At 43.8% G+C, this 25864-nt stretch overlaps 1 protein-coding gene across 10 annotated transcripts in view; it reads left to right on the top strand.

Moving 5' to 3' along the window:
• The window catches only part of Ptk2 (protein tyrosine kinase 2), a 228940-nt gene that overhangs the window by 39225 nt on the left and 163851 nt on the right, over positions 1 to 25864 (top strand). The window contains exon 1 of one of the 10 annotated variants that reach the window (XM_076835442.2): positions 17908 to 17964. The exons of the other annotated variants lie outside the window; for them this stretch is intronic. The gene's annotated coding sequence lies outside the window, so the exon portion shown is untranslated. Of the gene's footprint in view, positions 1 to 17907; positions 17965 to 25864 lie in introns of those variants that run through there. 10 annotated transcript variants of the gene reach the window in all.

The following is a 25864-nucleotide window of genomic DNA, read 5'->3' as shown; positions in this document are numbered from 1 at the left end:
GAGTTGGGGAGAGGGTGGGTGAGCCTTTTTTCTGCTTGTTTTTGCATTTCTTTCAGGGGTGGACAGGCTATGGTGAGTGGGAGTTGGCAAGGAGGCATTTTATTTTTGTCTGTTTTTTCATGAATTCTAAGTGCCTTATTACACAGACTTTTCAGTGTTTTTTTGATAAACTGTATTAAAAAAATCATGTGTCTCAATAAAAATTTCAATTAAAAATGGCCAAAAGCTTTGAACAGACACTTAATGCATTTTGTATGGATGACAGTGTGCCCTCAGAAAGATGCTCAGCATCCGTGGTCATTAGGAAATGCAGACCACACCACAGTGAGATGCTGTCGGGACCTGTGGGGCTGGTAGCCTTAGATCAAGCAGAAGGCAGCAGTGCCAGAGCACAAGCATGTGCAGCTCCCACTTGGGCTGACAAGAGTTCAGAGCTGCTCACTGTGGAAAGAGGCTTGTCAGTTAAAAATGTAGTTGGACACACACTTGCACAATCAAGAAGGCCTCCCTGAATATTCATAGCAGCTGTCTTCATGGTAACCAGAAGCAATTGAGACACCTCCACTGGTAAATAGATGAACAGACCAGACTTTGGTCCTCCCGTATAGCTGAGTCCCGTTCATTATCAGAAAGGAGTCTACTTCTGACTTCAGCAGCAAAATGGGGGATTCAAGAGCAGCTTCCAGGCAGAAACTCAGAAACTCGAGCTGTACCACCATGACTGCTATGTAGCATCCTGGTTCCTGGGCATGGTGGGGAGTCTGTCAGTGGTACCAGAGCTCTTCCTGGGGCGAGGAACCCCACCCCTGTGCCAAGCATCCTGTCCAGGCTCAAGAGGCCAAGCTTTAAAAAGAAGAAGACATACGTAGGTGGAAACAATCATTTCTGCTCAGTTCTTTTCTACAGTTGGATTAAAGTTTGTTTTTCTTGTATTAGAGGTCATGGAATGTGTGTGGCCCACATTTCAGCATGGACACAAACTCTGAAAGCATTCATTTTTAATTTGTAGTGTTCAGTTGATTTTTGTGATCTGATTTATTCGTAGCCTAAAGGCATTTTGTTTTGTATAATTAAATTGTGTTTTATAGAGGTTATATAATTAGCACACGTGAAGGATGTTTTACATAAAAGATGTTTTACAAGTTAAATTGTTTTAGATTCTTCCCTGTTGTTCCAGTTCTGGAGAACTAGAACAGTAGCTTTACAACTTAATAAACTTGCTTTCCCTGATACAGACAAGACAATTTAATTATGCATTCTTCAGCTCTTTATTTTAGTTACCGCTATAATTGTAGGGTGCAATTGTACTTTAAGCTGATAGAAATAAAAATGTATACAGTAAATAATGAAAATTTGAGACACTAACCAAGAACAGACCAGACTTTACAGTTGTAAATTGAGTTTCTTGAAAGTGTGCAAGAGAGTTGCTTCTCACTATTTTGTGGCATTTGTCAATGTCCTGTGGAGTGCCTATTTAGCATCTTCATTTTGGAGATAAGAAGGCCATCATTTTCTGCCACGCCCTTGGTCACTTGGGTCAGGGAAGCACTGGAATGCGTGGTGATGGGTAATGCAGGAGGTATGTGGCAGGCGACCCTAGCAGGTTTGCTTCCTTAGCATCTGAGCTTTTGCCCTAAGCACTCTACTGTCTCCAGTAGGTGGTGCGTTACCCTGGCATCCAGATCTGGTGGCTGCAGCCTTCACGTGACTCTGTCCTGTGTGGTGTCTGCTCTCGCAAATGATGTTGGGGGTGGTGGTTGACCTGCTTTATGTTTTTCACTGTCTCAATCTACACTGTCAAGGTTCTCTTTGGTAAAGTCTCAGGAGGATAACTTTAGTAATTTGCTTGAATGAGCTGCTTGTGTTACTCATTGCTAAAGCACATGCCTCAACTGTGCGGGCACTGATTCTGATCCTCAGTACCACTTAAAATGATTAATTATATTGTATATCCCACCATGAGTAATATTAAGAAAATTAGGTGGGGAATCTTCTTGCATCTTGTATGATTCCAGACATTCCTGAAATTAGATCAATGACCTTTTAGGTTCAATGTGTTATACTTTGCCCTTAAGTAGCTAGGGCTTAGTTGTTTGAGTTTTCTTTTTTTTTTTAGCTTGAATTTACAAAATAAAACAAAAATAAATGAACAAATAAGCAAATAAACAAATGAATAAATTAAATTAAAATTGGCAGACCGTAGAAATCTGATTTGTTTGGAAGGTGTTTGTCTCTGGAAATCTCTTGGTGTCCCCTTGCAGGCTCCAGAGTTGGTGCCATTCCCACTTGGGTCCATCAGGTGGCAGTCTCACACAGTCGTCTTGGGCTCTATTGTGAATGCTGGGTGGCTGTTTACACTGTGCTCATTCCCATTGCTTTACCTGTGGAGTTTAAGTGCATTTAAAGCATCTTCTAAGAGGTCACATTCCAACCTGGAGCATGAGTTTATTAATCATGTTTATTTTCCCATATCTTCTAAAAAGATATTTAATAGGCCTAAAAATGCATTGAAAGATACTGAACCTGCTTTTGTGTCTCAGAATGACTGAGGACTCTCAGATGAAGACTTCTGTGCGCACCCCCACGCCCCTCGCCTTCCCCTGGCCTTCTCTGAAAGCCATTTCAGCATCCTTTCCAGTTTGCTGCCTCTGCTTCTTTGAAAGTCTTTGTTTTGAGAAGTTTTTTGTTTATGGAAAAGATGCAGGAATTGGAGTGATGAGCCTACTTGCCCTCCACTTAGACCCACCAGCTGACCTCAGAGTGTGCGTGAGGCCTTGCTCTTCTTCCCCTCTCTGTATACATGTACACATGCACAAGTATATTCACATATGTTTGTTTCCACTGAACCTTATGCCATTGAGTTGCAGGCACTATGCCCTCTTCCCCAGAATATTCAATCAGTGTTTACTGGGAGAAGGGTATTTTTACAATTCCATAATAGTAACATAATTTTCAAATTTACAGGATCTAACAGTGACACATGTCACTATCTGGAATGTGTTCCTTGTTTTTATTTTGGCAGTTGCCCTATTAATGTCCCTTATGACAGTCCTTCTCCTTATTGCAGGAGCCTCTCCAAATCACGTGGCGTTCAGTCAGCCTCATCAGTCTTTTTAGTCTGGATATAGTCCTCAGACTTTCCCTTTTTGTGCACTGACAGTTTTGAAGGATGCAGACTAGTTGTTTTGTAGGTTACCCCTAAGTTTGAGTTTGCATGATGTTCTGATGACGAGTTGAGGACTGTTACAGAAGTTATACTGTTTCAGGAAACAGGAGTGGGGATGGCAGTGATACAGGTTGTTCTGTGATCGGTTGGGTGTTCACGGTTGTGTGTTCACGTTGGTGACTTTAGGCAATGGGTGAGGGGTGGTCTCTGGATCAGAATCATTCCCTGGGAATTTGTTAAACTTGTAAGGTGTTTGGGCCCCACCCCTGACATGCTGAATAGGAAACTTTGGGTGAGAAGCTGTGGTGTTTCTTGAAGGGGTCACCAGGCATGGAACCCAGGGCCTTGAGCATATTAGGCAAGTGCTCTACCTGAGCTGCATTCCAACCTTTAAAAAAAATTTTTTAAAAATATTTTTTAGTTGTAGATGGACACAGTATCTTTATTTTATTTATTTTTATGTGGTGCTGAGGATTGAACCCAGTGTCTCATATGTGCAAGGCTGACCACGTCTCAGTGCCCTCAGTCCACCAAAAGGAGGAAAACTGTAATACATAGTTTTCACATGTATCCAACCTTCATGGCCTTGGAGGTGCAGAACAACACCATCATTATCACGAATTCTGCTCATTTACATCTTAGTTTCCACTCTGGCCACAGGCCTAGAGGTTACATGTAGTCCCTTATGCCATTTGTATCACTAGGCTTTTCATTTCAAAATCTCACCAGAGGATTAAAACTAGATACCAAACTGGGTGTGGTGGCACACAGCTATAATCCCAGCGACTCAGATGTCCAGGGCAGTAGTATCACAAGTTAAGAGGCCAGCCTCAGCAATTTAGTAATATCCCATCTCAAGATATAAAAAAAGACTAGAGGTATATAGCTCAGTAGTAGAGCACTCCTGGGTTCAGTTCCCAGTACCAGCAAAGAAAGGCTGGGATGTTGCTCAACTGTAGAGTACATCTAGGTTCAATCTCCTGTACCAGAAAAAACAAAAGAAACTACACAAGAACAAAAGAAGCTAAGAAGTATGTGTACACTTATTCATTTTATAGTATGTCATTTTGTTGAAGTTTTACATAAAATCATTTTGATAATATAGGTAGTGTTTTGGCATTAACTAATAGTGACAAATCTCAGTTTCCCAATTAATAAAAACATATTTTAAACGGAGAAAGTTACTAAAACTTACATTGAAAAGTAGGTGGGAATAAAACAAAAGCCAAGAACAACTGCAGATCTCCAACCAATCATCTGAAAATTCAGAGGAGAAAACCCTCAGAAGAGCACAAGGCCTGGGCCACTGCATGTAGCATGGGGACTGAATCAGGGAAGAGACCCTCACTTCCCCCTGGCAAGTCCCCACAGGTCCCTGAATGGAGGAGCAGGTGATGGAAGAAACAGGCTTTGCTTGCAGGTTTTAGGATTAGCTGTTAACATTTATGCAGCATCCATTTAGCCAGGAAGGAAATGCTACTTTGCATTAAAAACAAGGCAGAGTAAACCAAATTTGGTAAGAATTTAGTAACAAAATAACATAGAAGTTCTGCCAAAAATAAGAATAATATTTTTTATGTTAAAATGGAAATTACCCAAGATCTTCTAGATAGTAAAATTGATAGCTAAACTAAACTAACATTAACATACATACAGTTTTATCACATTGCTTTCTAGAAAGTTTAGAAATAGGCAGCTTATGAGCTTTTTGCCTTTAAACAGCATTGATCCTGGGAGGTCTACTTAAGCCACAAAGGAGTGAAGGGTACGAGACATGCCTGTTCTTCTCCATAAACAACTAGACTTGTGGACAGAAAGAGGAACCACTTCTGTCCAACCTTGAGGTGACAGGCCATGAAGGACTGTGATGCCAAGAGGGAAGAGAGCCACCTGGGAGCCCTTTTAGCTCCCTGGCCATCTAGTTGAAAGCAGTTTGACTGCAGCATTGTCAGTAGGTAGAGGCGTGAAATTTTTGAACTTTGGGAAGTCAAAGAAGTCGAAATTTGTAAGGTGCAGCACCTAAGCTGAAAAAATTACATATAAAATAAGTTTTAGAAATCTGCAGGAGGAGCTAGAAGGCACACGAACACCTTTAGTGCACTGAAAGAAAAAAATCCATCCAGAATTCTGTCTTAGTCAGCTTTTTCACTGCTGTGACTAAAGGATCTGACGAGAACAACTGTAGGGGAGGAAGAGTTTACTGGAGGGCTCACATTTCAGAGGTCTCAATCCACAGAAGGCCTGCTCCATTTCTTGGGGCTTGAAGTGAAGCTGGACATCATGTATCCAGATCTTGTCCTCCAAGTTCTGTTTCCCACCAAAAGACACAGGGCCACTTGGAGAATTACGCATCTCAGCATGGGACAGAGAGTTGACAAGAAATGCCCAGAGCCTCTACAGTGCCAAAGAGGAGGAAGATGCTTGGGAAATACTAGGGACATGTCAGAGGACCCAGGAGATGATCTGAGGGGACGTCCTTATGCCAAATCAGAAAGAAAAAAAAAAATGGCAGCAACAGATGACAAGCCACTGGATAACATAAGGATCCATGAGGATGCCATTATTCCTAATGTGATAAGGAGCAGAATAACATATGAAGGAGGGGAACCTCTCTTGCACAGAAGAACAGGGCTGGAGTGTGTGGAGGGGTAGCAATGGAAAGTCACCGTTCACAGCCACCTGGCAGTAGGGGCGAGACCCTTTGTTGTAGGGACAAACGAGGCAAGGCACCAAAGATAGCAGGAAACAGTTTTATTTGGCTGCAACCAGCATCAGAGGGCACAGCTTTTGCTGTAATCAATCAATCCCCTGAACCCCGAGTTCAGGGAGTTTCAGAGTTTTATACCCAGCATGTAAGGGGAGGGGTTCAGAAGTCCACAATCGGCAGAAGTTCATATAAAAGCAGCTTTTTCTTTCACTGTTCTGGGCAAGTTAACTCTTCAAGGACCACACCTGAGAAGGGGAGAGCTTCTTCTCCCCTTCTTTCCTCCCCCTGCCAGCTGTTACCATGGAGCCCAGTTGGTGACTTATCTTAAAAATGTAGACATCTCTGTGAAGCCCAGCTCAAGGCCAGAGGCCTTGTTTGCACATTTCTACAAATTACTATACAGGATACATGTTTGTGAAAAACTCGTAAGGGGGTGTCCAGCACCTGGAGTGCTGATATCTTCCCGGTCAGTGACCAGGTAAAACAGGGCGACATGAAAATAGGAAGTTTGTCTACACTGGACTCTTGCAGAGACTCTTTTGCTGATAGTCCTAAAATCAGCCATGGTGAAGATTTCTGGAGAAGCCTAGTTAAGACTTTTCTGTGGAGAAAGGGGTGCCACTTCACCTTGGTGGGGTCCACTTCTCCTGGCAGCCTTGATTCCTTTCAGTGGGAGTTGGTGTTTGGCGACTCACCTGGATACTGGGGTGGTTCATGCTGGGGTGTTGCTGTTTCTGGGTCTTTTTAGAATATAGAGGCAGAAAGTATATATTTTTAAGAGAAAAATAAAACAATTTATTCTGATACTTCCAATTCAAATATAAGAGTATATATTTTTACTTCCTGCTTTTACTTGTATATTTTATTTTTCTTAAAATCTTGGTTCTTAACATACACACTCATGAAGTTGCTTTATCTTTTATAGATATAAAACTGTGTAGTTTCAGAATAACAATATTATTACTGCTAGCCACTAGACCTCTAAATAAATACCTTCGAACAAGTTTTGTTTGCTTCACCTTGGTTTTTTCTATATGATAATGAAAGACATCTTAAGATTTCATTACAGTTTCTTTCCTGCAGGGTTGTGCTGCACTGTGGGACATGCACTTCATTTCCTGTGTTTCAGAGTTGGTGCAGAGTCTCATTTGAGTGAGGTCACCCTTTTGCTGGGCACATTGGTCTCACTGTTTCTTTTGACTGTGGGCGAGCATGGGAACTTCACACCCAGATACGGGGTATCCATGCTTTGTAGTGCTTACTAAGATTAAGCACAAGGTGTGACCTAGTAATTTTGTTCCCAGGTCCACATGTAACAGAAATGTGTGCACGTGTGCACAGGAGACATGCCATGAAGACCAGCAAATGCCACATGACCAGTTTGTTGACAATTACTCTCTGCCCTGCAGAGTGGGTTAAATATCCACCAGCACGGCTCACATCTCTGCATCCCTCTATTTGCACACACACTGATGTATTCAGGATATCTAGAGCAGTGATTGCATGCAGTAGGTGCCCACTAAGTAATTCTTAGCTGAATGAGGAGAAAAATAGTTCTTTTAGGATAGCTTTTGGATGGTTAGGAATGTTGCTTATTAGTATGACTTAAGTTTATGAATTCTATTAGTCAAGGAATTTGGGTTTGCAGTTGCCAGAAACTCACCTTGGACTAGGTAGAATCTAAAAAGAATGTCACTTTATGCCACGTGGACTTCTAGGATTGGGTCATAGATGCTAATGTGTTCTCTTCCACTTTCTCCTTGTACCTCCTGTTACCTCCTCTCCCTCCCTCACCCTGTCTTGGAGAGGACTCTTTGGTTCCTCTTCCTCTTCATTTTCTGAGGTCTGGGGACTGACGCACTCTGGTAGGTTGGATGCTGGGTGTGGAGTCATGCAGGAGCAGCACCGCGTCCTGTCCTCTGATAGGTGGACAGAAGTGTTGGACAGGAATTCCTATGTAGGCTCCCACAGAACTGTCCAGTTTTACAGGAGAGTTTTTACTCTTAGTGATGTGCCCTTCTACAGATAGTGCTCAGGAGAGAGGCCAGTTTGTTGACGATCACATTGCAAGCTGAGAAACTGCACTGGAATGAAGTAGTTAACTCTAGGAAACAGGTTTTCAGCTGCACAGTAACTTGTTTTAAGTGTTGGCCACATTTAGCAGTGTGACTTTGTGTCTTCTTATAAATTTTAATTTTCCTGGGGTGCTGGGGAGGGAACCCAGGGCCTGGATCTTGCTAGGCAAGTACTCTACCACTGAGCCACAGCCCAGTCTGGATTTAGTGCTTTAACACTGAAATATAATTCACATATGACACATGTCATCTGTTTAAAGTGTACATTCACCTCTGTCAGTTATGGAATCTTCCCATCACCCAGAAGGAAGCGCTATACCCACCGATGAAGGACAGCCAACCTTTGTCACTCCTGGCCCCTCTACAAAGGAACCTCTGTCTCAATACAGGTTTGAGTATCTGGACTTTTCCCATAAAGGAAGCATACAGTGTGTGGTCTTCTGCAGCTGACATGATGTACTGCACATGAACCACAGCATGTGTGGTACTTCATTTTTTATTGCTGAGTAGTATTTGTCGATTAATGTCCTATAGTTGCTTGTAGGCTGTAGTCTGCCAAAGCTGCACCTGGTTTTTCTGTCCTATGGCAACAGTTTCCTGTGGACATGGAACCCAGATTCTCAGCCTCCTCCTTGTTCCCGGAGTTGGCAAGTAAATATGAAGATAGAAATAGCTGCAGAAGAGTCATCTGCAGGGCTGGGGATGTGGCTGAAGTGGTAGGGCGCTCGCCTGGCGTGCGTGTGGCCCAGGTTCGATCCTCAGCACCACATACAAACAAAGATGTTGTGTCCGCCGAAAACTAAAAAATAAATATTAAAAAAAAAAAATTCTCTCTCTCTCTATCTTTAAAAAAAAAAAGAGTCATCTGCAGAAGGTCTTGCTCTCTCTGCCCTGTCAGTCTGATGCCCTGTTATCACTTCTGCACATCAGTCACTCTCTTCATTTTTCTGGAGAAACTCAGTTCTGCTGCAGCTGTTCATCTGTTTTGCATTTGGAAATCTCAAATCTGTTTTTGTATTGCAGTTATTAGCATAGTTCTGGGTTAAAAGTGGTAGGATGGAGGGCTTGTACCCCACCTGCCACCGCCAGTGGTTCTGCCCTGACGAGGTGCGGCATGGGGGGTGAGCCCGAGTTACTGCTCTTCGTAGTCATGGCCCTTGGGCAGGATACGAGAGGATAAATATGAAAATTTTGCTTTGTCACAGGAAATTAAGATATGCATAATTGAGTATCAATTTTGCTAAACAATTTTTACAACTTGCCAGCTCACACATTTAGGAGTTCACTGGTCCTTTGTAAAAATGTTTTAATTGTTTCAGTTCGAGTAGATAAGACTTTAGCAATTTTAGTTACTGAAGTCTGGTCCTTGAAAAAAGAAACGTTAAAGATTCCATTGTGAGAACAATAAAGATATTTAACACTGAATGATTATGTTTCGTGCACTGGACAGAAATGTCTTGAGTTTCACAAACTCCCTGGATGACACGCCTTCGATGTGGGTTTCCTCTGGCCCAGGAGGCCCTGGGGAGAGGAATGTGGAGTGGACAGGGCTGGGCAGGGAGAGGTGCTTGTGTTGGACACAGATCTGAGGAGTCACCAAAAGTACTTAATCAGAAAATAATAGTTTAATGTAGTATTTTTAAAAATAGAAAACGAATGAAAATGATTCATGATGAAAAAGATACCAACATTTTAAATAAAGGTAGAAACAGTATTACTCATTTTTCCTTCTGCCCGTGCTCTGGCGCACAGCCCCTTTCCTGATTCTCCCTTTACTGCAATTACTGTGGGCTTAATTTGCTTTTATGTGTCTGGCTTTAAGGTAAAAACAGACAATTGATAGTTTTTCCTTTTTATTATATAAGCAATTAAAGTTTTGGTTCCTCTTAACTACTCCTTGACATGCATGCAAGATTTTGAGATTTTTTGTTTATTTTTATTTTTTTAAAGTTATTTTTTAAACATTTCCTGATTTCTCTTTCTTTTTTCTTTCTTTTTTTTCCGACCCATGTATTATTTACAGAAGTATGGTTTTATTCCTAAAGATTGGGCCCTCAATGTTCCTTTTACGAGTTGTGTTTTTTGTTCATTTATTATTTTGAACAGAAGCTATAACCACATGGCACAAAGTTAAATGGGCGTGCCCTGACTCGTAAACTTGCCCTTAATCTGTTCTCTTTAGATTCTCTCCAGATGGATTCACAGCCTTTGGCTGCCCATGTGCCCTCTCAGAGGTGTTTCCTGCATGTGCATGAAAGTATAGTTTTCTTTTGCTTTGCACCAACACATCACATGCAACACACTCTTCAATACCTCTTTTTTTAGTCACTTAAAAATTTAACTTAAGAAGCCTTGTATTTTAGGACAGGTGCTACCTTGATATTTTGCTTTTTTCATTAATGAGCATTTTCCATAGGCAATGAAAACGTTTTAGAAAACACCTTTTTAATGCTTGTGGAATCACATGCTTTGATATTCTTAGTTTTATTTATTCATTCCTCTCCTGGTAAACATGTATGCTGCTCCCAGTTTGACAGCATTACAAATAAACCTATGAAACATTGATGCCCCCTGACTGTGCTCAGTTTGAAGGTGATTTGTTGGAGATGTCTTGACCAGTTTGCCTGGAGCTAGGACCAGAGGTGCTCTGACTTATGAATTTGTTTTCTGGTGGGTCAGGACTCTGTCCTGATGGTTTTGGGTCTCTAGTTACCTTGCTTCTGGCTCAAGCACAGTGGATGCAAACAGTCCCGCAGGAGGCATTCCTAGAGCCCTTTGTGTGGGCAGCTGTTTCATTCTTTTATCAGCTGTGGAAGGTAGGTACAGATTTTAACTTAGCTGAGGAGAAAACCAAGTCACAGACTTACAGGAAGGCTGCCAAGTCCACACCTCCAGTGTGTAGCTGGGTCAGAGATCCAGGAAGTTATGGACACATCTTTTTATATGCGGAGAGTGGTGGAAGGATGAAATGATTCTTCTTTGGCATTGCATGACTTTCTTAGTTTTACAAATTCTGATTGTATCACAAGCTCCTTTAAAAAAAATTTTTATTTGTAGATGGACATAATACCTTCATTTATTTATTTATTTGTATGTGGTGCTGAGGATCGAACCCAGTGCTTCACACATGCTAGGCAAGCACTCTACCACTGAGCTAGATAGAGCCCCAGCCCAAGCTCCCTATCTTTCTAAGCCTGTTTCCTCATTCTTGGAAATGGTGGTATGGGTAATTGCCTCAGTTTATTGGGGACTAAATAATTACTTTTTTGTGTTATTTCTGCATCCCTGGGCATCAGGCACAGCTCATGTGTGCTAGGATCTCCTCCATGTCCATTCGCTCCACTTGGCACCAGAGACCCTTCCTTCTTGCAGCTCACCACTCTGTCCCCCTCCACTACCTTTCTCGTCTTCCTCCCCTTCTGGTGGTGGTGTTGCTGCTTCCGGACTGAACCCAGGGGTGCTCTGCCACTGAGCCGCATTCCCAGCCCTCTCCCCCAACACACAATGTTTTAAACTTTTTATTTTGAGACAGGTCCTCACTTAGTTGCTAAGGCTGGCCTTGGACTTGCCTCCTGCCTCAACCTCCTGAGTTGCTAGGCTCACAGGCGGGCTGCCACACAGGGAAGGATTAAATGTCTGTAGTCACACACACAGGGCCTTTGTTGCAGTGCTGGACAGGCCCCGAAGGCTGTACCAATGAGGGCTGTTATCTTTTCCCTGCCTCTGCTCTTTGTCTGGTTCCTGACCCTTCACCTAGGAAAGTGGCATTACATCATATTTGTAGGCTTCTTGTAAAATACATAAAATTTACTCTTATAAAATTATTTAAACATTTTTTGAAGTTTTTAAAATTCTGATTAAAAATAAGCACAAAAAAATGCACACCTGAACTATACCAGGTTTTAAGTATTTGGCTAACTAAGATTAAGTGCCTTACGTTTCTGCAAACAAATTTCCAGAGTCTTTTCCTTTAGAATGTGTGAAGCTCTCATCCACTGAACAGATACTTTTGTTCCCCCTCACTCCAGCCCCTGTAACCTCTCTTGCTGCTTTCCCAGTGAATTTGACTCTCAGGTACCTCTTGTATGGGAAGCCATAGGTATCTGTCCTTTGTAATGGTTTATTTCCCTTGGTAGCCTGTCCCTGACGTTTGCCATGTACCTGTGCCAGGTTGCCTTTTTTTCCCAAGGCTGAGGGCTGTTCTGCTGTATGTGTGTGTTCCTTTGTGCATCTGCTAGTGGACACTTGGTCACTTCCCTGTTTGGCTTTTGTGAATGTGAGTGCACAAACACTTCTTCAGAGCCCAATTTCTGTTCATCTGGGTGTATTTCCAGGAGTGGGATTGCTCAGTCAGACGGTGGCTGAGGGTTAGTTTTCAAGGAGCCTCCACATTGTTCTCTGTGACAGTTGCGTCGTCTTCCTTTCCCCAGCAACGTGCCCAGAGATTCTAATGTCTTCACATTCTTTTTTTTTTTTTTTAAGTGGGGGGAGAGATAATTTTAATATTTATTTTTTAGTTTTCGGCGAACACAACATGTTTGTTTGTATGTGGTGCTGAGGATCGAACCCGGGCCGCACGCATGCCAGGCGAGCGCGCTACCACTTGAGCCACATCCCCAGCCCATGTCTTCACATTCTTGTCAGCACTACCAACATTTTTTAAAACAGTAGCCATCATAACGGATGTGGGATTAGTTTTAATAATAAATTTTTGTTTTTTGTACTAAGGATTGAACCCAGTGGTGCTTTTACCACAGAGCCATGTCATCTATGTGTTATTTTGACGTGAGGTCTTGCTAAGTTGCTTAGGGCCTCACTAAATCTCAGAGGCGAGTTTTTGTTTTTTTGGTACTGGGGATTGAACTCAGGGGCACTTGACCACTGAGCCACATCCCCAGCCCTGTTTTGTATTTTATTTAGAGACTAGGTTTTGCTGAGTTGCTTAGCGCCTCACTTTTGCTGAGGAGGGCTGTGTGTGTGTGTGTGTGTGTGTGTGTGTGTGTGTGTGTGTGTGTGAGAGAGAGAGAGAGAGAGAGAGAGAGAGAGAGAGAGAGAGAGAGAGATATGCTGGGGAATGAACCCAGGGCCTTGTGCATGCAGGGCAAGCACTCTGCCAATTGAGCTATATCCCCAACCTGGCTTTGAACTGGCTTTGAACTTGTGATCCTCCTGCTTCAGCCTCCTGAATCCCTGGAATTACACAGGGATTGGGCCTGGCTTAATGATAAAAAATTTTAGATAGAATTAGACAAGTGGCTCCATATATTTCTTGGTAAGGTGGAGTAATTCTGCCAGCATGACAAAACCAAAAACAGAATGGAGGATGACAGGGAAGGCCAGTCATTGTACATCTGCTGGAAGAAGAAAAGCCTGGGGTAGGGCGTGGACCCTTGCTGCGTGGTGCTGAGGTTTCTTGAAAACAGAGCATGGAGTCAGAAGGTAGCAAGACTCTGTCTCTTCAGCTGTAACAGGGACGTTTAAAGAGGGTAGTGTTGAGGTTTTCATTTTACAGCTGAGGAGCAGCAGGCATGGAAGGACTGCACTCAGCACACGGGGTACTTGGTAGTGTGTCTGCGACCACCAAGCTCCTCCAGCCTCTTTGTGTCTTCATTCCCTAACGTGGAACAGCACAGTTGCAATAAGGTGAGCAAACTGTAGACCACAGGGTAGGAAAGCTCATCTGATGTGTGAACGTGACATTCATAGCACACTTCCAGCCCTGATGACTCTTGATTCCTGAGTTATGACTTGGGGTGAGCAAGTTGTGATGTTAGTGTGCTACCTGATTCCTCAGAGTTGCCTGCATTGTTGGAGGTGTTAAGAAAAGCCCAGACTCTGCTGTGTGACCATGTAGCCTTGGGGTACCTTGCTTGGGTTTCTGCTTCCCAGGATTTGTAAATAAAAACTGGATTTCCCAGTGTTTTGAAAGTGCCTGGTGAAGGTTGGGCATTGCCCAGGGCAGGGCCATTCTGCTTTCATTTCCTCAGTGCCCCCTTTGTGCTGTCATGGCTGGCACAGGGTCAGTGCTTAGTAAGCCTCAGTATTTTCATTGTCCTATTTCACAGATACAGAAACCGAGATTCAGGCCAGCCAAGTGATTCTTTGACCCACAGGTAGAACTAGGGTTCCTTTGTTTCTTCCAGGCACAAATCCAGGGCCTTCTCCTGAGGTCCTCATGTGACAGAAGGGAGGTACAGCAGTTGCCAGGAACCTCTGCCAGCAAGTGACCAGCCTCTGGGAGCTGGGTTGTATTTTGAGACTTGTCTGTTTTGAGAAGGCGATTATCCTTATTATGACTAATGTTTCATTAAACTTTATCAAGCTATGGTTTTGGTTGATAGTCTAAAATTTTCCTAAAAATCGTTTGTTTTTTATGGTGGAAAAAGGCATAATGGCAGAAATGATAATTAGTGATCTCAATGGAAGTAAGTAAACTTGGTTTAGATACTGAGCATTGGGAAGTCAGTGTATGTTGTAATTATCAGTTGCTAATTGGAGAGGCCATGTCATGAGGTGTTGAAGTCATTTAAATCTGTGACTCCTGGCAGCTGTGGACCTGGGAGAGCAGAGGAGTGGAGCCAGGAGCTTCATGAGCAGTCTCTCCCCTGCCCCCTGCTGGCTGACCTAAAAGTACTCATCTGTACCTGGCCCTTCCAAGAAGTACTGCTTGGCACAGCCATATGGAGATAGTTTTTAATGCACTGCTTTTGGAGGCATTTTATAAGCAGCTCTTTTCTTACTTGTTCTTGCCTAGGATCTTCTTAGGCAGCTTGGACAAAGTCGTCCACGGTGTGGGGAGATTTGGCGTTGTGCTCACAGCCTCCTCCAGCCTCAGGACCTTGTCTCATTTCACCCGGTTTCCATTCTTGCTCTACTGAGATTTTAGTGGGAATACCCAAGCTAACAGTTGTAGGATTGACTGATCATTTTGCAGTACGGGGGATGGAGTCCAGGGGTGCTCTGTCACTGAGCCACTCCCCCAGCCCTTTTAATTTAAAAAAAATTTTTTTAAACAGAGTCTTGCTAAGTTGTTGAGGCTGACCTCAAACTTGCAATCCTCTTGCCTTAGCTTCCTGAGTAGCTGGGATTATAAGTGTGTGTCAAGATGATTTTTTTTTTTTTTTTAAACATAGGATGAGCAGAGGCATTCCATGTGATTTTCCTAGACTTTGTGTTGATTTCCCTTTTCCAATCTCACATTCTTAACAAACCAGGGTTTTCCCTATGCTGCACTTACTTGCTTCTCATAGTGTATTTCAAACCTGTCCTGTGCTGGTCCTGTAATGGAAGAGTGTTCAGGAAATGGTGGCAGGCCACACTGGCACTGACATGCAGCACATCTGCAGTCTTAGTATGACCTCCGGCCTGGGAGAGCAAGCATCCCCTCTGCCATCTTCTCTAGCTGGAGGTGACAGGTGCTGGCAGTGAAGCCTGCACTTCTCTCTGGTCATCCACGGTGTACAAGAACAGACAAAACCCCTCCTGTGGCAGAGCTGGCAGAGTAGTTGGAATGGGGGGCATTTTGTGTCCTGCTGCATCACCTGAGAAGGAAAGGGGGAAGGGAAGTGCCTGGGCCATGAGGTTCTAGATGGCGTGGGCAGCATAGGCTCCCTCCAGGAGCAGCGTCTTGGTAGGGGAGAGAAAGGGTGCACACCAGGAGTACTGGGCTCCAGAACATCCATGGAGAGGGTGCCCTGAGGTGGGCAGGGAGGTCAGTGTGGAGGTGGGAGCTGAGGAAAGAGGAGTCCCCAGGAGATGAGACACAGTTGAGGGTGTGGATCGGAACCCAGGCACCTGTTTTGGGAACTGTGGGGACCTGTCGGTGAGTTGAGCGGAGGAGTGACACGGCACCACTCCGGTTTTGAAGGAGCAGTGCAGAGTTGGTGGAGAGAGGAAGGAGGGAGAGCAGGTGAGACCTCAGTTGTGATCAAGCAACCGCTGGCTGGGATGCAGCCGTAGATGGGGCAAGGACTATCTGAGTGCTGACTGTGTTCTGAGGGCCAGGATGCAGGGTTTTGCTGGTGGATTATGTTGGAGTAAGAGACAGAACACAAGACTGACTAAGGTTTTGGGCCCCAGAAAATAGCAATATCTTTTTTTGTGAATTTTAATGAAGCTTTCACTTGTTAAGTTCAACTAACCAGAGTTGCTTTTAACTGTGCTAATACTAAGAGTTTGATTTGAATATCACAGGACTTTTTAATGAATGGTGGCCTTTGAATTAGTATATAGAATTTCTTAAACAAGAAAGTAGAGTACTGACCAGTTTTTTTCACTCATGTTACCTTTAACTGTAGGCTGTTTCTGTTCTTTTCAAGCTGTCACTGGATTAGGAATTTAAAAGCATAATTGGATTTTAATATTCAGCAAAAGGAAAATTAGAGTAGTTAAATTTCCAAGCTAGCTAATACTAAGTTAGATTTCAGCCTTATTTTCCTCTTCTGTCAAAACGAGGAAGCACTTACTACTTTGGGATGTGTTATGGATTAAAAGCAGTTACTTTCTGCATGACGAGAGGGCACAGGTTACTCTCTGTTGCTGACACCATGTTCTCTTGCTGCTGCTCTCCCCAGCTGTCCACTCTCAGTTCTCAGTGGTTCCCATAGCTGCTGACCAGTCCCTGGGTGTGAGTGATCCCTGGGCATGCCATCACCCACCTTGCTCTCTGGCCTTCCATCTCTTACCTTTCCATGTGATGGCAAAACCAGATCTTGTTGTGAAATGAAATCATAAAAATGGTAAGAAACCAATGCCTGGGGAAGGGTCAGATCACCTCCCCTCTTAGCCTTTTTCCAGGAAGCCTAAGTAACCGCAGGTCCCTACCTTTTGGATTGTAAATAACTGTCCTAAGAAGCGAGTTTGGCTACTTCCTCTTGAAACTTAACAGATGCCTATGAAAAGAGCCCTTTCTTCTTATCTGTTTCTGTGAGCATGCTTAATGTTGAAGACCCTGCACAAGACCTTCAGCTATGTAAATTAGGAGGTTTTTTTTTTGGTGGTGCTGGGGGCGTTATGCATGTGAGGCAAGCACTCTACCAACTAAGCTATATCCCCAGCCTGGCAATTTCTTTTGAAAGAGGAAAAAGCCCCAATGATAGGATGGGTCCAAGATGACACCAAATAACCTATAAATGTTGTGAGAAACTGGATCAGGCTTAGAATTTGGAGTTTTGTTTTCCTCTGGACCCTCCAGTATATTAAAGTCTGGAGTTCTCCTCTTCTCTGAATGCTGCTTGCTGCTTCTTCACCAGTCTGTTTCTGGAATATCCACACCCCTGGCTCTTGCACAGTAGGAGATGAGGACGTGCTGTTGCTGGAATAGATCACAAAGCAGTGCGAGGGGTGGCAGAGGAAGCCCCCACTCACTGGTTAGAGTCAGCAGCTGGGCTTAGGCCCTTTTTGTCCACATTCCCTCTCAATTTTGTCCTTGTTCCCACATCACTGCCAGTGCCTTTGCCCAGTGACCCCCACACCTCCTTGCACCACTCTCTCTTTACTCAGGTGGTTGGTGGGATGGGTCTGTGGTGTAAAGGCCCTGGCCTCATGGTTGCTGTTGGTAAGGGGGTGCAGAAGTTCTGATCTTCTTGAAGAGACGGCAAGTGCCATAGGACTTAAAGTGTAGAATACAGTCGTGGCTGGTAAAAGGGGCTTGTGTCTTTTTAACTTTTGAGAGCTTAAGTTCCAGAGGCACTCACTCTCTGGCTTGGGAGATTGGTGCTTGGGCAAACCCCAGGCCCCTCTGGGCTAAGGCAGAGGGTGTGCTTGCTTGGGTCTTCCCAGCGGTGACGTCCCACGGCCTTCCCCTTGGTGCCTGCTGGCACTGCGGTGTTCCTAGGGGCTCTTCTGGGTGCTCTGGGTGCCTTTTCCTTGTTTTGCTAAGCTGTTTACTTGTGCTTTTCAGGAGCCACTTTCTTCCCAGGGTCATAGTTCACCCTGGGGTGTGATGTGTTTTCTGCGGGGCTCGGGAAAGCTCACAGGAGACTGAGTGGAGCCTGGAGACAAGGCCTTCATCACGGGTAACTAGAACTGAAGCCGACTATCCGGGGTGGCTGGGTACAAACAGGCCTCTTGTTCTCTCAGGCTTTGTCTCTTTCTTGCTTTCAGCAGTGGGTGAACTCATAAACAAAGCTGTGGCCATTTGCACAGTGAAGTACTTGAGTCACGGTTTGTTTATGAGATTGTGCACCCAACATAATGACCCACATATCAGGAAAGCTAGAATTGAGCTGAGCAGCAGTGAGTCCTTGCACTGATCACTAAGTAGAATGTGTTCACGTAGCTCAATGTTTGTCCTGACCTTGACCCTCTTGCCAGTTTGAATTGAAAAAGTAAGTAACTTTGCATCTTAAAAAACAATTGCTGATGCAGACTGTTAGGATATTTTTCTGTCTTGCTTCTTCACCATGAATTGTATTAGTCACTTATCTTTAAAGTTAAAACAACACTCTGTACATCTTAGATGTTTTATTCTTTGTGTTTTCATCTTAGATAGTTTTATAAATCTATGGGCTCACTGTGAAAGTATCAGGAAAAATATTTTGCCTCAAAGATTTTTGGGTTCCTGTGGGCTTTTTTCTTGCAAATTTGTTTTTAATGTTGATCCGTACCGCCCCCACCACTACTACTCTTATTTCATTAGGATAATTATTTTGACTGCAAGGTCAGAATTAGATTGGTGAAGTGCCAAAAGCATGACTTAGAAAACAAAAATGGTTTAGGACCCTGCTAGAGACTTGATCTGGGTCAGACTAGATTTGCAGCTTACTCAATTTTAGAGTCAGCTGTCAGCTTTGTATGCAGAAGTCTCCCGGATGCATTGAGCAGAAGGGCGAGATTAGCATATTCATAAGGCCCTGGCTACTGGCCTTCTTTTTCTCCTCCCTCCTGTCTTCCCCGCCTCTCTCTGAATGAATCTAGGAACACAGACCCACAGGGTCCAGTTACTAGCTGGTTTCCTTCTGTTCAGTAGCTTCATCTGGCCAGGATGGTCTATGCTTCAGATTGCAAAAGCATGAGAAGATTCGGTAACTGAGAGACTTCCTTCAAGCTGCTGGAAAATATTACAGAAGGAGCACCTCCCAAATTTTGCTTCAGACTCTGAAGAATGGTTTACGCCACAGGGAGAGCTTAATCTTGTTCTGGATCCAAGTAAATGCTATTGAAGCAGTGAACTGGGACTCTATGCAGACTCCGGGCTTATCTTGATAGGATTGGGTGTATGTTGTTGCAACTGGCAGGCCAGGAGGCCCTGAAACCAGCAGGTGCCATCTGTATGGAGAAAAGCGGCTGTAGTCCATTTCCAATGTGTTGGGCTAAAGGTATAAACGACTTAAAAATCTATTTGGCTTATGTTTTATTTAAATTCATGTTTTTGCACTAAGAAAGGTTCATAAGAGTTTTTCAGAATTTATTTTAAATAGGTTTGCTGTTAAACTGGAGGGAAAATGGAAATTGACGCAGTGGGGTTTAACAAGAATCCTGCAAGCCCAGTTAGGTACCTTCCCCTGGTAAGTACAGGGAGGTGCATTTAGTGAGCCAGGCCATCTTTTCATGCTCTGTCCTGTGCCTCTTGAAAGGTTCACTTTTTCTCTTCCACTTAAGACATCTCTATTTGTTCTGTGATATGGAAGTTTTTAAAGAATAAAAAGACCAATTTTAACTTTATAAAAGACATAGGAAAAAGGAATAACATGGCTGTTCTTATTTAAAAAGTTTTTCCTGTATCACTATAAAGCACTCTAAAGATTATGTATTTAATTTGAAGGTCTGTATTATTTTAAGATGAGCCTATCACCAAGGCCCAGGAACTATGAATAAACAGTTTTCCACTCTAATATTGTTAGGGTTTTTATTTGCATAGAAATGTAGATATCAAAGTTGGCATTTTCATTGTAACATTCAAGACAGTATTTGGAAAGCATATTTAAAAGTTAAAAAGGCCATGTAATTAGTACATGCTGAATCCAAGTAAATTTACCTTAAAGTACTAGTGGATATTTATCTAAGCAAAGTCCTTAATGAAGAATTTAATAAGTCTGTTGTAACTTAGTGTCTTGTTGCTCTCCGAGGAAGGATTTTACTGGACGTACCTCAGGGCAGGAAACTGCATTTGTGTAAGCAGAGCTGCAAGCTGACTGGCTTTGGGTTCTAGGTTGAAATTTCCAGTCCATTGGGATGTGGACTTGTCAGACCAGACTGCAGTTACAGCATTAAATTTGTTTGTGGTGGTTGAGTCGTCTTTGCCATCTGTGAATTCTTTTTTCGGTTCTCTCCCACAAAGCACATAATGTTAGAACTCTTCCAGTGACTGTACATGACTGGATACTCAGAAGAGATCTTGCCAAGTTAATGGAAACTCAAATTTTATGTATTTTTTGGGCACTGGGATTGAATGCAGAGGTTTCACCACAGAGCCACATCTTTGGTCCTTTTTATTAATTTTTATTTTGAGACAGAGTCTCACTAAGTTGCTTAGGGTCTCACTAATTTACTGATGCTGGCTTTGAACTTGCACTCTTCCTGCCTCAACCTCCGGAGCTGATGGATTACAGGCTTGTACAACCATGCCCAATGGAAATTTGTATTTTAAAGGTCATTTGGCATGGGGACTCTTTACAATTGTAGTTTCTTGGCTTTAGAACCATATGTGAGCATAACCAGTGGTCAGAGGCAAAGAATTCTAAACTTGCTGACAATTTCCATCTTTTTACAGACTTGCTGGGGGCTGGTGGGCATAGTTCACCTTTGTATGTTAGCTCTGATAGGGAGTAGTAAGATTCTTCCATGTTCTTCCAAGCCTATACTGGGTTCAAGATGGACAAGCACAGTTGCTGTGGAGCGTTATGAACTTTAGCAAGGGGGAGATGGTAGTGTTTTGGTTCATTGCAGAGCAAATGATCAGAGCAACTGGGTTTCTAAGGGTGTTTTCAGGTGGTCAGAAATGAACACAGTTGCTTCTAATTGAAGCAAGCATTTATAATAGAACGTGGGCCTGGGTGAGAGGGGCCAGAACTCTCCCCTGGGGAGGATGTGAGTAGGGGATGTGAGAAAGGCCAGAATTGGTTCATCTTAGGGCTGGAGCAAGCCAGTCCTCAGATGGGCTGGTTCTGATGGAGGTGCTGGCCTCCATCCCTGTCAGAGCTGAGTACTGCCCTCTCAACCCCAATGGCCCAGCCTCTGTGAGTTCCTTCCCTGCCTGCTCAGCTTACTCCCTTGCACAGTCAGGAAAGCAGCAGACCTGTTCATGCAGGGTGATTTTTGGCTTCATGATAAGGACAAAGATGTTGGTGTACAGGAAATAGCTGAATTAGTTATTTCAAGTTTGAGAGTTAGGATGTGAAGATAGGGTAAAGAGCTCACATCCAAAGAACATACAAATCTCTATCTTGAGTAGACATTCTAAACCACACACTTGGCTTTATCAGTCACATTAACCTCAAAAAGCATAGCAGTGTCCCAATTTAAGAACACATAAAATTCTTACCAGGACAAGCTAAAAATAGTGGAACAGACCTATATTTATATACTTTGAAACAAAACTTTTAAGGTGTCCTTAAAGCACTCTGGGATCTTTTTGAAACAAAATTCATTGTACTGTTGAATTTGATCTAAAGATCTCACCCAAAAAGATTATATTGTAAAGTATTTTAAAAAGATTTTGTAACACGTGTAACTATATCGTGGTTTCCTAGGCATGAAGACAGTTTTAATTCAGAGTGCTGGATTAAAGGCCAATGTCCACAGTGTAAGGTGGCAGGGCTGTTGAGGCAGGGAGCCAGATTGGGCTAGTCCAGATTTATCAATATGCACAATGTGAAAGGCGGGAAGCTTTGCAGAGGGGTCAGCAGTGTTGTTGTTGGAAGTTGTTAAAGTCATGTTTGTTCTGTAGTAGAATTTTTAACTCCATCTGCCAGTTAGTGCATCTGTCCATCCATGCAGATAGCCCTGCTTACTGCCCATTTATCTTCTCTAGCAGTCAGCTGTCTCTTGGTGCCCACGTTTGATACTCAGAAGCATCTGATAACTTGCAGAGAGGAGCCTCCCAGTTGCTGCCTGAATCTCTGCTTGGTAAACAGTGGAACCCCATTTACTCAGTTCACACTGCCCATCCAGATCATCTCCTTGGCCCTTCTTCCATGTATAACAAGCACATCATTCCATCATGGATTCTGCTTCCAACACACCTCAAGTTGTTAAACTTGTGTCCCTTTTGGTTGCATCCACTCCCTGGTCTGTATTACCCCTTCTCCTATCAACTGAAACCTTGCAGGTACTGCATGCAGACGCCGCTCTGAGCAGCATATGCATAGAAGCTTATACAAATTGCCCTATGTAATTCTCACGAAGCCCATGAGGCAGGAATTCCTCAGAGTACCAGTTTTGCAGACAAGACAGTTGAGGCCCTGAGAGGATAAGAGACTTGGCAGTGGTTGCTTAGCTCATGAAGGCAGTGTCAGGTTCTGATCATCAGGAGTCTGACTCCAGTATACTTAATCATTGTGGACACATATCCAAATGGAGAAACTATAGCTCACAATGGAATTATCTGCTTTGTATAATATTTACATGTTGATAGAAGAATCATGACTTGTAATCTCAGATACTTTTCTTTGGATACCATTCATTCCACAAGTGTTCAGTGAGCACTTAGTGTATACTAAGCCCGCTATCAGAACTTGGCAGATGTCAGTGAGTAAAACCTCCTACTCCCTGGTGAAGTTGGTCTTCCAGTGAGGAGCATAGCAAATGATAAGAATAGTAAGTTAACAAGAATGAGTGATAGGTGCCCAGAGTCACAGTGAGGCTGCTGCCGCCAGATGGCAGTTTTCTGGAGATTGTCTGGCCAGCTATGTTGTGAGGGTGTCATTCATAGAAGACCTGAAGGAAATGAGGCGTTGGCCTGGGATGTCTGGAGGAAGAGGGCTCCAAGTGTTAATTGTATGGCAGAGATCCCTGATGGGGGAAGGGCAGCAGGGTGGGGACGTGAATAGAGTGAGGGCCTCTTCCTGACTCTGCCCACAGGTGTGGAATGGAAGGCCCACTAGGATTCAGTTGCACTTGCAGGTCACTTTGAATCCACCCTCCTTAAAAAGAGTTCAGTGAGAGGAGTGACTGGCGCTCAGTCCCTCCTCTACTGTGTGGGAAGCCTGCATGCATTCTGATTTTCTGCAGGTGGGCCTTGCTCCTGTGTTCTGTGTGGGACCTCAGCATCAGGGCCTTCTTGCACCTGCACCATTCTGTCCCTGGCCTGACTGTTGGCTCTGGGAGAAGGCCATTGGTTCTCCAGCCTTTTCCTCTTTCACTTGAATTGGTTGTTTTTGCTCAGATATGATCTTAGGGAGACAGGCTGCATGCCCCAGTTGATGCTTTTCATCCCCACATTGCATTGGGCAGCACTGTCCTCAGGGCCCTGGTGGGGACAGTGAACCACACAGAAGCCTAGTGTGTGTTCTCTGGCACCCTGTTTAATAAAAGGGAGCCATGCCCCCGCCTTGCATGCAGCCCACCCACTGTGCTTTCTACCCTATATCCCCCACACAGTAGACTCCTATATTTTCATGATTAATGAGGTAACTCGTCTGCTTGAAGCAACAGAGATTTAAATTCTTAGAACCAGATAAGAGGATGATGGAAATGTTTCTGGAAATTAGAAAACACCCAACTTCTTTCTTTTTGCTTTAATGGTTAGTGACGCTGACTTTTGAAGGGGCGGGGGGGAAGAAAGCATTTACAGATCTTTGATTTCAAGTTCATTCATGGATGTTTAAACTCTGAGGAATTTATTATAAGTTCAATGGTTTTCTATATTCCTTTATATTTTGTTTGTTTGTTGTGCTGGGTATCATATCCAGGGCTCAGGTGTGCTAAGCAAGCACTCTACCACTGAGCTATGTCGCCAGCCCCAATTTTTACCCCCTGAAGTACTGGGGATCAAACCTGAGCTACACTACCAGTCCCTCTGTATTTCTTAACTTATCTAATTTTAGTTTAGAAGAGAGAAATCTAACTTGATATATTCATTTTGCATTTAAGTTATATTTGTAGATTTTCATAATGTAGCTCATGATTTTAGATTTCGGTTTAGATATAGACTTTCTTCTTTAAGATACACAGTTCAACTAATATACATCAGTGTTTTTGTTTTGTATTATGTCTCTTCCTGGAACGTTGCATAAAAGGAGTCCCATTTTAGGTGTTCTATAAAGTTTGATGTAGAAAAGAAACCACTGGTAGTTTTAAGAGACTAAAATGTTAATATGGTGACCAATGGCTGTTAAATACTTGGAAGTTACTCATTTTTTTCATTGTAAATCACTAAACAAGGCTATTTAAGGAATCAGTGAACTCAACTCCCAAATGCTCACGGGAGCTCCCTAGATAGTTGTGGAACATTTTTTTTTTTTTTTTTTGCGGAACTCCCAGCAGGTTCTGGTTGTCCTGCCCTCTCTGTCCTGGATCACCCAGCTCTCAGGGTTGCCCTGTCTACCCTGTGTCCCAGATTCCCCCCCACCAGGAGCCTGGGCATGTTTGGTCTCCCTTGGCCTGCTTCCCTGTTCCTGGGGTTCGTCACTTGCTTCCTGTTATCCAGGGTGTGAAAGTAGCACCCGTGTTGGATGCAGGTTTCCACTTGTTTGTACTGTGGTCAGTCCAGACTGTGTTTCTCCCTCATTTTTGAGTCTCTGTCTTCCTTTACGTTAAAATGGGGTTAAGGTTTGCTCCTGAGAACAGGATTAAATGAGATAATGTATTTCACAAATCTCAGATACCTCATATATTCCCAATATTCAGTAAAAGGCTGTGTGTGTGAGAGAGAGAGAGGGGGGGGGAGAGGGAGGGAGGGAGGAGAGAGTGTATTTTAACACTGCAAAACCTGGCTTCCTTTTGTCTTAAGAGAGTTTGGGTGTGTTCTGTCTTTGCGCAAAGTAGGGTTTTAATGTGGTATTTTGGTGAGCATTTGTAGAATACCCACTCTGGTTTCCGTCCAGTGTGCATGTGTGGCAGTCCAGTGTCAGTGTCCACTGGTGAGCTGTATACCTCTGTGAGTGGGCTTCTAGGTCTCCTTGCCTCAGCCAAGCCCTGGGAGCTCCCCTGCTTGGACCATTTGTGCCCTTTTGAACCCTCTCTCAGCATCCTCTTCCTTGGTGCGACTCCATGGAAACTGCAGTCTCCGTCACCAGGACCTCTCTGTCACCACAGCAAAGGTTCTGTTGTGACCAGTGGTGCATTGACCATGGCTCTCTTCCTGGAAGCACCCCTGGGTTGGTTCCTCAGCAGTCTCTTGATTCATCTCTTAAGCTGCTATCTGTGGCTTCTTGATTTCCCCTTCCTCTCACCTTTCTCTTCACGTAGCACACACCCAGGGTGAGTTTTCAGACCTCCTTCAGTGTAGGAAGTGGGCTTAAGGGGGCCACGTGTCACGGGGTTTGGAGGTATGACACAGCTAGCCCATGTGGATTGAGGAAGTCGAGTGTGGTCGCAGATTAGTAGGATGGAGTGCACGGGGGTTAGAAGAATGGGAGCTGCCTAGGTGAGACTGCGTGGGTTGAGCCTCAGGAACACGACAAGGGACACCATCCCTGCAGATTGTATAGGCCAGGTATGGCAGCACCGATGGGGGTTGGTTCCAAGTCCTCGAAAATCACCTGGGGTACTCAGGTCTCTCGAGGACAGGGAATACTCTTTATGCATAAGCCACTTTGGACTATGGCTTGCTTACTGATTCCCATGACTGTTCCAGTGCTGTGTGAATGGTTGTTTGGGACACTGACAAGAAATCAGGGTCTGTACATGTTTAGTACAGACACTGGATTTTTCCCTTGGATGTTTTGTTCCACAGTTGGTTGAGTCTGAAGGTGCTGAGCCCTGGGATGTGTAGGCCCCACTTACTCCCCTACCTGCAAAGAAGGGGTGCAATGG

This window comes from Callospermophilus lateralis, chromosome 16 (assembly GCF_048772815.1).
Source record: "Callospermophilus lateralis isolate mCalLat2 chromosome 16, mCalLat2.hap1, whole genome shotgun sequence".
Classification (NCBI taxonomy): Eukaryota; Metazoa; Chordata; class Mammalia; order Rodentia; family Sciuridae; genus Callospermophilus; species Callospermophilus lateralis.
This window is presented reverse-complemented; position numbering and strand designations above follow the sequence as displayed.